At 41.6% G+C, this 13,280-nt stretch overlaps 1 protein-coding gene across 10 annotated transcripts in view; it reads left to right on the forward strand.

The window, feature by feature from the left end:
• The window catches only part of LOC110508830 (protein tweety homolog 1), a 40,946-nt gene that overhangs the window by 14,652 nt on the left and 13,014 nt on the right, over window positions 1-13,280 (forward strand). The gene's annotated exons all lie outside the window — the stretch shown is intronic.

Genomic DNA, 13,280 nt, shown 5'->3' on the forward strand with positions numbered 1-13,280 from the left:
GGAGGGGTGGTGTGTGTTGTTGAGGGGAAGGGAAGGAGTTGATCGTTCATGGCTGGCTAGAGAGTATCTCAGGAATGTCTTAAAGAAGTCCCGGCCAGAGCAGAACAGAATGGCTGTGTACTTCTGTTGGTGTCTGTCTGCATATTTGTGTATGTGTTTCTGTATTGCATTCAGTGTGTCTCTGTGCCCCTTGTGCTAAACTGTGAAACTGTGAAAAGACTGGCCTCCTAGGGAACACTGCAGTCATGGCAGGGGACCAAGAAGGAGGGAAAATGGGGCAGAAATTAGTGTGTAGGTGTGTTCTGTGTATTTTCTGTGTGTTTGTGAGCAGTGTGTGAGCACGTGTGTTATGGGCGTGTGTGTGTGTGTGGGAGTGTGTGTGGTGTGTGTGTGTGTGTGTGTGGGAGCATGTGTGTGTGTGTGTGTGTGTGTGGGAGCATGTGTGTGTGGGCGCGTGTGTATGTAAGTAGTACATGTTAATCCATGGAGAGAGTGAGTCCCAGAGAGAGGGAGAGTTGAGAGGGAGGGAGGGAGAACTTCTCCAAAGACTCACCAGAACCCACAGAGAGAAAGAGAGGGAGTTGGAGAAGGTGTTTGTTTAGGGTGGTGTAGAAATGGGACTAGTGGGACAGCCAGTGACAGTAAAAGCACCATTTGATTCTATGCTATGACACGATCTTGGCCATTCTATTGATTGATGCCTACCACAACACCACAGACCACAACACCACAGACCACAACACCACAGACCACAACACCACATACCACAACACCACAGACCACAACACATCATTACAGCAAAGCAACAAATTATTATGGCATTTCAATTAAGGTTAAATAAAAAATAATATAAACATTTGGAGGGAATCGAGAACATAGAGATCTTTATTCAATATTGCTTTGATAAAGAATTGGCAGCGGGGGCCTCCCGGGTGGCGCAGTGGTTAAGGGCGCTGTACTGCAGCGCCAGCTGTGCCGTCAGAGACTGGGTTGGGTTGTGTATCGGAGGATGCATGACTTTCAACCTTCGTCTCTCCCGAGCCCGTACGGGAGTTGTAGCGATGAGACAAGATAGTAGCTACTAAAAACAATTGGATACCACGAAATTGGGGAGAAAAAGGGGGTAAAATAAAAAAATTATAAATAAAAAATAATTGGCAGCGAGCCAAGAATATAGAACTGACATTTGCTGAGAACTGCCAAGGAGTGTTCTTTCTTGCAACTGTCCCATTCCAAATCCATGCCTTGGAAGTTTGTCAGGAGAGACAAATGGGAGACATTTGTGTGTGTGTGCGCCCCCCTGTGCGCGCCCCTGTGTCTATGAAAGAAGGTTGAACGGCCTGGAGGGAGAGTGCTTCAAGCAGACCAGTGTCATGTGGAGCTGGCTGGAGATGTCTCAGAGCCCATCCAGCGGTCCACACAGAGCCCTTCTGTCCCTGGCCACTGACAGACAAAACAATGACCCAGCTGTGGGTCTAAACTGCCCTGGACACTCTCTCTCTCTCTCTCTCTCTGTCTCTCTGTCTCTCTGTCTCTCTGTCTCTCTGTCTCTCTGTCTCTCTGTCTCTCTGTCTCTCTCTGTCTCTCTCTCTGTGTGTGTCTGGGTCTCTCACTCCCTCTCCTGGCCAGACTGCCCCTTGTTCTGTGTCTGTGTGCCTGCAGATCTTTTTACAATGTGGCAGTCAGGAGGGAGGAAAAAGGAAGGGATCGATGTAAATGAAAAGAGAGAGAGGATGATAGAGAAAGGGAGGGAACAGTTGAGAGAGGAGAAAAGCGAGATGGAAAGAGAAACCCAGAGCAGGTCTATACAGTATGGAGAGGGACAGTAGGTCTATACAGTATGGAGAGGGACAGTAGATCTATACATTATGGAGAGGGACAGTAGGTCTATACAGTATGGAGAGGGACAGTAGATCTATTCAACATGTAAAGGGACAGTAGATCTATACAGTATGGAGAGGGACAGTAGATCTATACAGTATGGAGAGGGACAGTAGATCTATTCAACATGTAAAGGGACAGTAGATCTATACAGTATGGAGAGGGACAGTAGATCTATACAGTATGGAGAGGGACAGTAGATCTATTCAACATGTAAAGGTACAGTAGATCTATACAGTATGGAGAGGGACAGTAGGTCTATACAGTATGGAGAGGGACAGTAGATCTATTCAACATGTAAAGGTACAGTAGATCTATACAGTATGGAGAGGGACAGTAGATCTATTCAACATGTAAAGGGACAGTAGATCTATACAGTATGGAGAGGGACAGTAGATCTATTCAACATGTAAAGGGACAGTAGATCTATACAGTATGGAGAGGGACAGTAGATCTATTCAACATGTAAAGGTACAGTAGATCTATATAGTATGGAGAGGGACAGTAGGTCTATGCAGCATGTAAAGGTACAGTAGATCTATACAGTATGGAGAGGGACAGTAGATCTATACAGTATGGAGAGGGACAGTAGATCTATACAGTATGGAGAGGGACAGTAGATCCATACAGTATGGAGAGGGACAGTAGATCTATTCAACATGTAAAGGTACAGTAGATCCATACAGTATGGAGAGGGACAGTAGGTCTATGCAGCATGTAAAGGTACAGTAGATCTATACAGTATGGAGAGGGACAGTAGATCTATACAGTATGGAGAGGGACAGTAGGTCTATGCAGCATGTAAAGGGACAGTAGATCCATACAGTATGGAGAGGGACAGTAGGTCTATGCAGCATGTAAAGGGACAGTAGATCCATACAGTATGGAGAGGGACAGTAGATCTATACAGTATGGAGAGGGACAGTAGATCTATTCAACATGTAAAGGGACAGTAGATCTATACAGTATGGAGAGGGACAGTAGATCTATTCAACATGTAAAGGTACAGTAGATCTATACAGTATGGAGAGGGACAGTAGGTCTATACAGTATGGAGAGGGACAGTAGATCTATACAGTATGGAGAGGGACAGTAGATCTATTCAACATGTAAAGGTACAGTAGATCTATACAGTATGGAGAGGGACAGTAGGTCTATACAGTATGGAGAGGGACAGTAGATCTATTCAACATGTAAAGGTACAGTAGATCTATACAGTATGGAGAGGGACAGTAGATCTATTCAACATGTAAAGGGACAGTAGATCTATACAGTATGGAGAGGGACAGTAGATCTATTCAACATGTAAAGGGACAGTAGATCTATACAGTATGGAGAGGGACAGTAGATCTATTCAACATGTAAAGGTACAGTAGATCTATACAGTATGGAGAGGGACAGTAGATCTATTCAACATGTAAAGGGACAGTAGATCTATACAGTATGGAGAGGGACAGTAGATCTATTCAACATGTAAAGGTACAGTAGATCTATACAGTATGGAGAGGGACAGTAGGTCTATACAGTATGGAGAGGGACAGTAGATCTATACAGTATAGAGAGGGACAGTAGATCTATTCAACATGTAAAGGGACAGTAGATCTATACAGTATGGAGAGGGACAGTAGATCTATTCAACATGTAAAGGTACAGTAGATCTATACAGTATGGAGAGGGACAGTAGATCTATACAGTATGGAGAGGGACAGTAGATCTATTCAACATGTAAAGGGACAGTAGGTCTATACAGTATGGAGAGGGACAGTAGATCTATTCAACATGTAAAGGGACAGTAGGTCTATACAGTATGGAGAGGGACAGTAGATCTATACAGTATGGAGAGGGACAGTAGATCTATACAGTATGGAGAGGGACAGTAGATCTATACATTATGGAGAGGGACAGTAGATCTATACAGTATGGAGAGGTACAGTAGATCTATACAGTATGGAGAGGGACAGTAGATCTATACAGTATGGAGAGGGACAGTAGATCTATTCAACATGTAAAGGGACAGTAGATCTATACAGTATGGAGAGGGACAGTAGATCTATTCAGCATGTAAAGGTACAGTAGATCTATACAGTATGGAGAGGGACAGTAGGTCTATACAGTATGGAGAGGGACAGTAGATCTATACAGTATAGAGAGGGACAGTAGATCTATTCAACATGTAAAGGGACAGTAGATCTATACAGTATGGAGAGGGACAGTAGATCTATTCAACATGTAAAGGTACAGTAGATCTATACAGTATGGAGAGGGACAGTAGATCTATACAGTATGGAGAGGGACAGTAGATCTATTCAACATGTAAAGGGACAGTAGGTCTATACAGTATGGAGAGGGACAGTAGATCTATTCAGCATGTAAAGGTACAGTAGATCTATACAGTATGGAGAGGGACAGTAGATCTATACAGTATGGAGAGGGACAGTAGATCTATACAGTATGGAGAGGGACAGTAGATCTATACATTATGGAGAGGGACAGTAGATCTATACAGTATGGAGAGGTACAGTAGATCTATACAGTATGGAGAGGGACAGTAGATCTATACAGTATGGAGAGGGACAGTAGATCTATTCAACATGTAAAGGGACAGTAGATCTATACAGTATGGAGAGGGACAGTAGATCTATACAGTATGGAGAGGGACAGTAGATCTATTCAACATGTAAAGGGACAGTAGATCTATACAGTATGGAGAGGGACAGTAGATCTATTCAACATGTAAAGGGACAGTAGATCTATACAGTATGGAGAGGGACAGTAGATCTATTCAACATGTAAAGGGACAGTAGATCTATACAGTATGGAGAGGGACAGTAGATCTATTCAACATGTAAAGGTACAGTAGATCCATACAGTATGGAGAGGGACAGTAGGTCTATGCAGCATGTAAAGGTACAGTAGATCTATACAGTATGGAGAGGGACAGTAGATCTATACAGTATGGAGAGGGACAGTAGATCTATACAGTATGGAGAGGGACAGTAGATCCATACAGTATGGAGAGGGACAGTAGATCTATTCAACATGTAAAGGTACAGTAGATCTATACAGTATGGAGAGGGACAGTAGGTCTATTCAACATGTAAAGGGACAGTAGATCTATACAGTATGGAGAGGGACAGTAGATCTATTCAACATGTAAAGGTACAGTAGATCCATACAGTATGGAGAGGGACAGTAGGTCTATGCAGCATGTAAAGGTACAGTAGATCTATACAGTATGGAGAGGGACAGTAGATCTATACAGTATGGAGAGGGACAGTAGGTCTATGCAGCATGTAAAGGTACAGTAGATCCATACAGTATGGAGAGGGACAGTAGGTCTATGCAGTATGGAGAGGTACAGTATATCCATACAGTATGGAGAGGGACAGTAGATCTATACAGTATGGAGAGGGACAGTAGATCTATTCAACATGTAAAGGGACAGTAGATCTATACAGTATGGAGAGGGACGGTAGATCTATTCAACATGTAAAGGTACAGTAGATCTATACAGTATGGAGAGGGACAGTAGGTCTATACAGTATGGAGAGGGACAGTAGATCTATACAGTATGGAGAGGGACAGTAGATCTATTCAACATGTAAAGGTACAGTAGATCTATACAGTATGGAGAGGGACAGTAGGTCTATACAGTATGGAGAGGGACAGTAGATCTATTCAACATGTAAAGGTACAGTAGATCTATACAGTATGGAGAGGGACAGTAGATCTATTCAACATGTAAAGGGACAGTAGATCTATACAGTATGGAGAGGGACAGTAGATCTATTCAACATGTAAAGGGACAGTAGATCTATACAGTATGGAGAGGGACAGTAGATCTATTCAACATGTAAAGGTACAGTAGATCTATACAGTATGGAGAGGGACAGTAGATCTATTCAACATGTAAAGGGACAGTAGATCTATACAGTATGGAGAGGGACAGTAGATCTATTCAACATGTAAAGGTACAGTAGATCTATACAGTATGGAGAGGGACAGTAGGTCTATACAGTATGGAGAGGGACAGTAGATCTATACAGTATAGAGAGGGACAGTAGATCTATTCAACATGTAAAGGGACAGTAGATCTATACAGTATGGAGAGGGACAGTAGATCTATTCAACATGTAAAGGTACAGTAGATCTATACAGTATGGAGAGGGACAGTAGATCTATACAGTATGGAGAGGGACAGTAGATCTATTCAACATGTAAAGGGACAGTAGGTCTATACAGTATGGAGAGGGACAGTAGATCTATTCAACATGTAAAGGGACAGTAGGTCTATACAGTATGGAGAGGGACAGTAGATCTATACAGTATGGAGAGGGACAGTAGATCTATACAGTATGGAGAGGGACAGTAGATCTATACATTATGGAGAGGGACAGTAGATCTATACAGTATGGAGAGGTACAGTAGATCTATACAGTATGGAGAGGGACAGTAGATCTATACAGTATGGAGAGGGACAGTAGATCTATACAGTATGGAGAGGGACAGTAGATCTATTCAACATGTAAAGGGACAGTAGATCTATACAGTATGGAGAGGGACAGTAGATCTATTCAACATGTAAAGGGACAGTAGATCTATACAGTATGGAGAGGGACAGTAGATCTATTCAACATGTAAAGGGACAGTAGATCTATACAGTATGGAGAGGGACAGTAGATCTATTCAACATGTAAAGGGACAGTAGATCTATACAGTATGGAGAGGGACAGTAGATCTATTCAACATGTAAAGGTACAGTAGATCTATACAGTATGGAGAGGGACAGTAGATCTATTCAACATGTAAAGGGACAGTAGATCTATACAGTATGGAGAGGGACAGTAGATCTATTCAACATGTAAAGGTACAGTAGATCTATACAGTATGGAGAGGGACATTAGATCTATACAGTATGGAGAGGGACAGTAGATCTATACAGTATAGAGAGGGACAGTAGATCTATTCAACATGTAAAGGGACAGTAGATCTATACAGTATGGAGAGGGACAGTAGATCTATTCAACATGTAAAGGTACAGTAGATCTATACAGTATGGAGAGGGACAGTAGATCTATACAGTATGGAGAGGGACAGTAGATCTATTCAACATGTAAAGGGACAGTAGGTCTATACAGTATGGAGAGGGACAGTAGATCTATTCAACATGTAAAGGGACAGTAGGTCTATACAGTATGGAGAGGGACAGTAGATCTATACAGTATGGAGAGGGACAGTAGATCTATACAGTATGGAGAGGGACAGTAGATCTATACATTATGGAGAGGGACAGTAGATCTATACAGTATGGAGAGGTACAGTAGATCTATACAGTATGGAGAGGGACAGTAGATCTATACAGTATGGAGAGGGACAGTAGATCTATACAGTATGGAGAGGGACAGTAGATCTATTCAACATGTAAAGGGACAGTAGATCTATACAGTATGGAGAGGGACAGTAGATCTATTCAACATGTAAAGGTACAGTAGATCTATACAGTATGGAGAGGGACAGTAGGTCTATACAGTATGGAGAGGGACAGTAGATCTATACAGTATGGAGAGGGACAGTAGATCTATTCAACATGTAAAGGTACAGTAGATCCATACAGTATGGAGAGGGACAGTAGGTCTATGCAGCATGTAAAGGTACAGTAGATCTATACAGTATGGAGAGGGACAGTAGATCTATACAGTATGGAGAGGGACAGTAGATCTATTCAACATGTAAAGGGACAGTAGATCTATACAGTATGGAGAGGGACAGTAGATCTATTCAACATGTAAAGGTACAGTAGATCTATACAGTATGGAGAGGGACAGTAGGTCTATGCAGCATGTAAAGGGACAGTAGATCCATACAGTATGGAGAGGGACAGTAGATCTATACAGTATGGAGAGGGACAGTAGATCTATTCAACATGTAAAGGTACAGTAGATCTATACAGTATGGAGAGGGACAGTAGGTCTATTCAACATGTAAAGGTACAGTAGATCTATACAGTATGGAGAGGGACAGTAGGTCTATACAGTATGGAGAGGGACAGTAGGTCTATACAGTATGGAGAGGGACAGTAGATCTATTCAACATGTAAAGGTACAGTAGATCCATACAGTATGGAGAGGGACAGTAGGTCTATGCAGCATGTAAAGGTACAGTAGATCTATACAGTATGGAGAGGGACAGTAGATCTATACAGTATGGAGAGGGACAGTAGATCTATTCAACATGTAAAGGGACAGTAGATCTATACAGTATGGAGAGGGACAGTAGATCTATACAGTATGGAGAGGGACAGTAGATCTATTCAACATGTAAAGGGACAGTAGATCTATACAGTATGGAGAGGGACAGTAGATCTATTCAACATGTAAAGGTACAGTAGATCTATACAGTATGGAGAGGGACAGTAGGTCTATTCAACATGTAAAGGTACAGTAGATCTATACAGTATGGAGAGGGACAGTAGGTCTATACAGTATGGAGAGGGACAGTAGATCTATTCAACATGTAAAGGTACAGTAGATCTATACAGTATGGAGAGGGACAGTAGATCTATTCAACATGTAAAGGTACAGTAGATCTATACAGTATGGAGAGGGACAGTAGGTCTATACAGTATGGAGAGGGACAGTAGATCTATTCAACATGTAAAGGTACAGTAGCTCTATACAGTATGGAGAGGGACAGTAGATCTATTCAACATGTAAAGGTACAGTAGATCTATACAGTATGGAGAGGGACAGTAGGTCTATACAGTATGGAGAGGGACAGTAGATCTATTCAACATGTAAAGGTACAGTAGATCTATACAGTATGGAGAGGGACAGTAGGTCTATACAGTATGGAGAGGGACAGTAGATCTATACAGTATAGAGAGGGACAGTAGATCTATTCAACATGTAAAGGGACAGTAGATCTATACAGTATGGAGAGGGACAGTAGATCTATTCAACATGTAAAGGTACAGTAGATCTATACAGTATGGAGAGGGACAGTAGATCTATACAGTATGGAGAGGGACAGTAGATCTATTCAACATGTAAAGGGACAGTAGGTCTATACAGTATGGAGAGGGACAGTAGATCTATTCAACATGTAAAGGGACAGTAGGTCTATACAGTATGGAGAGGGACAGTAGATCTATACAGTATGGAGAGGGACAGTAGATCTATACAGTATGGAGAGGGACAGTAGATCTATACATTATGGAGAGGGACAGTAGATCTATACAGTATGGAGAGGTACAGTAGATCTATACAGTATGGAGAGGGACAGTAGATCTATACAGTATGGAGAGGGACAGTAGATCTATACAGTATGGAGAGGGACAGTAGATCTATTCAACATGTAAAGGGACAGTAGATCTATACAGTATGGAGAGGGACAGTAGATCTATTCAACATGTAAAGGGACAGTAGATCTATACAGTATGGAGAGGGACAGTAGATCTATTCAACATGTAAAGGGACAGTAGATCTATACAGTATGGAGAGGGACAGTAGATCTATTCAACATGTAAAGGGACAGTAGATCTATACAGTATGGAGAGGGACAGTAGATCTATTCAACATGTAAAGGTACAGTAGATCTATACAGTATGGAGAGGGACAGTAGATCTATTCAACATGTAAAGGGACAGTAGATCTATACAGTATGGAGAGGGACAGTAGATCTATTCAACATGTAAAGGTACAGTAGATCTATACAGTATGGAGAGGGACATTAGATCTATACAGTATGGAGAGGGACAGTAGATCTATACAGTATAGAGAGGGACAGTAGATCTATTCAACATGTAAAGGGACAGTAGATCTATACAGTATGGAGAGGGACAGTAGATCTATTCAACATGTAAAGGTACAGTAGATCTATACAGTATGGAGAGGGACAGTAGATCTATACAGTATGGAGAGGGACAGTAGATCTATTCAACATGTAAAGGGACAGTAGGTCTATACAGTATGGAGAGGGACAGTAGATCTATTCAACATGTAAAGGGACAGTAGGTCTATACAGTATGGAGAGGGACAGTAGATCTATACAGTATGGAGAGGGACAGTAGATCTATACAGTATGGAGAGGGACAGTAGATCTATACATTATGGAGAGGGACAGTAGATCTATACAGTATGGAGAGGTACAGTAGATCTATACAGTATGGAGAGGGACAGTAGATCTATACAGTATGGAGAGGGACAGTAGATCTATACAGTATGGAGAGGGACAGTAGATCTATTCAACATGTAAAGGGACAGTAGATCTATACAGTATGGAGAGGGACAGTAGATCTATTCAACATGTAAAGGTACAGTAGATCTATACAGTATGGAGAGGGACAGTAGGTCTATACAGTATGGAGAGGGACAGTAGATCTATACAGTATGGAGAGGGACAGTAGATCTATTCAACATGTAAAGGTACAGTAGATCCATACAGTATGGAGAGGGACAGTAGGTCTATGCAGCATGTAAAGGTACAGTAGATCTATACAGTATGGAGAGGGACAGTAGATCTATACAGTATGGAGAGGGACAGTAGATCTATTCAACATGTAAAGGGACAGTAGATCTATACAGTATGGAGAGGGACAGTAGATCTATTCAACATGTAAAGGTACAGTAGATCTATACAGTATGGAGAGGGACAGTAGGTCTATGCAGCATGTAAAGGGACAGTAGATCCATACAGTATGGAGAGGGACAGTAGATCTATACAGTATGGAGAGGGACAGTAGATCTATTCAACATGTAAAGGTACAGTAGATCTATACAGTATGGAGAGGGACAGTAGGTCTATTCAACATGTAAAGGTACAGTAGATCTATACAGTATGGAGAGGGACAGTAGGTCTATACAGTATGGAGAGGGACAGTAGGTCTATACAGTATGGAGAGGGACAGTAGATCTATTCAACATGTAAAGGTACAGTAGATCCATACAGTATGGAGAGGGACAGTAGGTCTATGCAGCATGTAAAGGTACAGTAGATCTATACAGTATGGAGAGGGACAGTAGTTCTATACAGTATGGAGAGGGACAGTAGATCTATTCAACATGTAAAGGGACAGTAGATCTATACAGTATGGAGAGGGACAGTAGATCTATACAGTATGGAGAGGGACAGTAGATCTATTCAACATGTAAAGGGACAGTAGATCTATACAGTATGGAGAGGGACAGTAGATCTATTCAACATGTAAAGGTACAGTAGATCTATACAGTATGGAGAGGGACAGTAGGTCTATTCAACATGTAAAGGTACAGTAGATCTATACAGTATGGAGAGGGACAGTAGGTCTATACAGTATGGAGAGGGACAGTAGATCTATTCAACATGTAAAGGTACAGTAGATCTATACAGTATGGAGAGGGACAGTAGATCTATTCAACATGTAAAGGTACAGTAGATCTATACAGTATGGAGAGGGACAGTAGGTCTATACAGTATGGAGAGGGACAGTAGATCTATTCAACATGTAAAGGTACAGTAGCTCTATACAGTATGGAGAGGGACAGTAGATCTATTCAACATGTAAAGGTACAGTAGATCTATACAGTATGGAGAGGGACAGTAGGTCTATACAGTATGGAGAGGGACAGTAGATCTATTCAACATGTAAAGGTACAGTAGATCTATACAGTATGGAGAGGGACAGTAGGTCTATTCAACATGTAAAGGTACAGTAGATCTATACAGTATGGAGAGGGACAGTAGGTCTATACAGTATGGAGAGGGACAGTAGATCTATTCAACATGTAAAGGTACAGTAGATCTATACAGTATGGAGAGGGACAGTAGATCTATTCAACATGTAAAGGTACAGTAGATCTATACAGTATGGAGAGGGACAGTAGATCTATTCAACATGTAAAGGTACAGTAGATCTATACAGTATGGAGAGGGACAGTAGATCTATTCAACATGTAAAGGTACAGTAGATCTATACAGTATGGAGAGGGACAGTAGATCTATTCAACATGTAAAGGTACAGTAGATCTATACAGTATGGAGAGGGACAGTAGGTCTATACAGTATGGAGAGGGACAGTAGATCTATTCAACATGTAAAGGTACAGTAGATCTATACAGTATGGAGAGGGACAGTAGGTCTATACAGTATGGAGAGGGACAGTAGATCTATTCAACATGTAAAGGGACAGTAGATCTATACAGTATGGAGAGGGACAGTAGATCTATTCAACATGTAAAGGTACAGTAGATCTATACAGTATGGAGAGGGACAGTAGGTCTATACAGTATGGAGAGGGACAGTAGGTCTATACAGTATGGAGAGGGACAGTAGATCTATTCAACATGTAAAGGTACAGTAGATCTATACAGTATGGAGAGGGACAGTAGGTCTATACAGTATGGAGAGGGACAGTAGGTCTATACAGTATGGAGAGGGACAGTAGATCTATTCAACATGTAAAGGGACAGTAGATCTATACAGTATGGAGAGGGACAGTAGATCTATTCAACATGTAAAGGTACAGTAGATCTATACAGTATGGAGAGGGACAGTAGGTCTATACAGTATGGAGAGGGACAGTAGGTCTATACAGTATGGAGAGGGACAGTAGATCTATTCAACATGTAAAGGTACAGTAGATCTATACAGTATGGAGAGGGACAGTAGGTCTATACAGTATGGAGAGGGACAGTAGGTCTATACAGTATGGAGAGGGACAGTAGATCTATTCAACATGTAAAGGTACAGTAGATCTATACAGTATGGAGAGGGACAGTAGGTCTATACAGTATGGAGAGGGACAGTAGGTCTATACAGTATGGAGAGGGACAGTAGATCTATTCAACATGTAAAGGGACAGTAGATCTATACAGTATGGAGAGGGACAGTAGATCTATTCAACATGTAAAGGTACAGTAGATCTATACAGTATGGAGAGGGACAGTAGGTCTATACAGTATGGAGAGGGACAGTAGGTCTATACAGTATGGAGAGGGACAGTAGATCTATTCAACATGTAAAGGTACAGTAGATCTATACAGTATGGAGAGGGACAGTAGGTCTATACAGTATGGAGAGGGACAGTAGGTCTATACAGTATGGAGAGGGACAGTAGATCTATACAGTATGGAGAGGGACAGTAGGTCTATACAGTATGGAGAGGGACAGTAGGTCTATGCAGCATGTAAAGGTACAGTAGATCTATACATTATGGAGAGGGACAGTAGATCTATACAGTATGGAGAGGGACAGTAGGTCTATACAGTATGGAGAGGGACAGTAGGTCTATACAGTATGGAGAGGGACAGTAGATCTATACAGTATGGAGAGGGACAGTAGGTCTATACAGTATGGAGAGGTACAGTAGATCTATTCAACATGTAAAGGTACAGTAGATCTATACAGTATGGAGAGGGACAGTA

The sequence above is a fragment of the Oncorhynchus mykiss genome, chromosome 3 (assembly GCF_057628025.1).
Source record: "Oncorhynchus mykiss isolate SJ-2025 chromosome 3, ASM5762802v1, whole genome shotgun sequence".
In the NCBI taxonomy this organism is placed as follows: domain Eukaryota; kingdom Metazoa; phylum Chordata; class Actinopteri; order Salmoniformes; family Salmonidae; genus Oncorhynchus; species Oncorhynchus mykiss.